Below are 2,510 nucleotides of genomic sequence, written 5' to 3'. Positions count from 1 at the left end.
TATATTTTTTAATTTTATATAATTAAAAAAAATGAATTAAAAATACTGCGTTTTAATGCGACCTAAATTAAACGTTGCAGCAACGTTTGGAAAAAAACGTTGCAGCAACGTTTGGAAAAAACGTCGGGAAAACTTTCTTTTAGACCATTGGTACAACCAAACTGCAACGGTCGAATGCAACCTAAATACAACGTTGCTGCAACGTTGGATGCCCACTGGGAATAAGTTGCTCGAGTATTAGTTTGAGTACGGTTTGATCAATCCGTAGATTAAATAGAATAGAATATAAAAGAATACGCAAGACATAGAAACGTATTCGACGCATTTAAGCAAGTAAATAACAACCAAATTATTTTGCTACGTTGACTCAGTGCTATATCAGTCCCAAATAAACCATTCTCAAACCACATCCGATTATTACACAATTTTAGATTATTATTTTGGTTTAACAGACAAAAAACAGACCGTATCTAATAGTACATCGCAAATTCGTCTTCCAGCATGGGTGTGTCCAGTTCTACAGAACATCGAAGGGGGCGGCACGCCAAGCTGTACTAATGGTCGATACTTCAGAAGTATTTGCACATACACATGTTCCAAACCGGGTTACGACATGCCCTCAAATGTTGCAAAGACACTGGTTTGCTCCGTCAATAGGTCATGGCGTCAAGCCGGGCAGCCGAAATGCATAGGTGAAACAAACGATTGCTATGTTGCGAATCATATTGAAAAAAGAAGATGTCAATATTGTTAATGATAAAGTAAATTGTTACATATGGTTGTCAACTTATTTTTTTTATATCTTTATAATAAAGTTGCATTTGTATTCCTTATTTCATTAAAATGAACTGAAACAAACTTGCCATATATTTTTAATTACTGCGCTCTAAATGATCAATATAAGTGAAGTATTCACGTACATGTTTGTCTAGACGTTGAGCCACCAGTATTCAAGCAGTGTCCAGCAACAGTAGTAACAGGCACCGATCGGGGATCCAATACGTCAAAGATCACGTATATTGAACCTTTGGCCGAGGACAACAGTGGGGAAACAGTAACCGTTTCTTTGGTTCGCGGACACAAGACGGATGAAAGATTGCCAGCTGGACAATACGACATTTTATATGGGGCACGTGACAAAGCGGGGAATGAGGGGCGTCATTGCAAATTTTCTATTATAGTGAGAGGTAATATGTTAACATACACAAATGGGACACTTACTGTGCTTTTGTAAATTAAATACCGTTTATACAAGCCCCATTTTTTTTTCTAAAGATTAACTTGTCAGTATTTTATTGTTTGAGATTTGTTTCAGATATAAAATGTTCCAAGATTTATCCCACCCCATACATGCGCGTTTCCTGTCCATATGGTATTCGTACTGGTGCAATCTGTCATATATCTTGTGATCCTGGAAAAACGCTTCTTGGCATCGACGTTGTATCCTGTGATCAAAGTATAAAAGGCCTGTACGGGGAATGGAACTGGAGAAATGACACTCAGTCCATGTGCAAAAGTGATTACATGTTTTTGATTTTATAATTTCCTGTTTCAATGCGAAGTGTTGATTAAGTATTGTGTACAGTATAACTATTTTAAAATTTGGGAAAATTTAATAAATTTTATGATTTTATTCCATTTTATTTGATAAAGTGATAATCAATGCTGAATAAAAGCAAATCTGTAAATATATATAAATATTATGGAAAATGATCGTTTGCCTTTACAATACTTAACAACACATTCGATCAATCAGACATAAAAGGATGATTTAAGCGAAGTCTAAACCTAAATTGCGAATGATGTGCTTTGTTGATCGTATTTTTGTTCTTTATATAAACGTTTCTGTTGAATGACTGGGATTATACTCTTTATAAACATTTGGTCTCGTTTTAGGTACAATAAAATGTAAACGACTAATCGCACCTAAGAATGGTGCAGTTGCATGTGACAACTGGCTAGGCGGGGAATTCTGCCAAGCTCAATGTCGAAATGGAACGGAAATGCCAAGGATTAATCTAAAGCAAATTTACGTATGTGATAAGGTCGGGGAATGGCAGCCTGCGGCAAACTTTAAACCGTGTCAAGGTTCGACATTTTTATATGAATGCATTTATCCGTGCTTATGTATTGAGTTTTGCGTGTGAAGAATAGTTTATAACAAGCATTAGCTACGACTGCTGTTGTCAACAAACGTAATGTGTCTTATTGATATCTTATTGTGGCGCATGTTTGCAACACAAAATACATTTCAAATGTCTCATTCCTCTTTGGTACACGTTGCTCTGTGTTTACACATCATTCATACTATGCGTACAATAAACTTTGCGTTTCGTTTTGATTTGATGCATTTCAAAATCAACATTTATATAATTACAAAATATATTACTTCGATGTGTATAAAGTCTTATAACTCATTACTTGTTGTGTGTAATACATGTGAAAATTTTCTTTATGATATATAATAAACACTCATTTTATTTTCAAAAACGCATATGCATGAAGCTGAG

At 35.1% G+C, this 2,510-nt stretch overlaps 1 long non-coding RNA gene across 1 annotated transcript; it reads left to right on the top strand.

Moving 5' to 3' along the window:
* Positions 1-995: 995 nt before the first annotated feature.
* On the top strand, positions 996-2,082 carry LOC127858471 (uncharacterized). Its single transcript, XR_008038947.1, has 3 exons — positions 996-1,187; positions 1,316-1,516; positions 1,897-2,082. It is a non-coding gene; the product is annotated as an uncharacterized LOC127858471 (long non-coding RNA).
* The last annotated feature ends 428 nt before the right edge of the window (positions 2,083-2,510 follow it).

The sequence above is a fragment of the Dreissena polymorpha genome, chromosome 14 (genome assembly GCF_020536995.1).
Source record: "Dreissena polymorpha isolate Duluth1 chromosome 14, UMN_Dpol_1.0, whole genome shotgun sequence".
Lineage (NCBI taxonomy): Eukaryota > Metazoa > Mollusca > Bivalvia > Myida > Dreissenidae > Dreissena > Dreissena polymorpha.
This window is presented reverse-complemented; position numbering and strand designations above follow the sequence as displayed.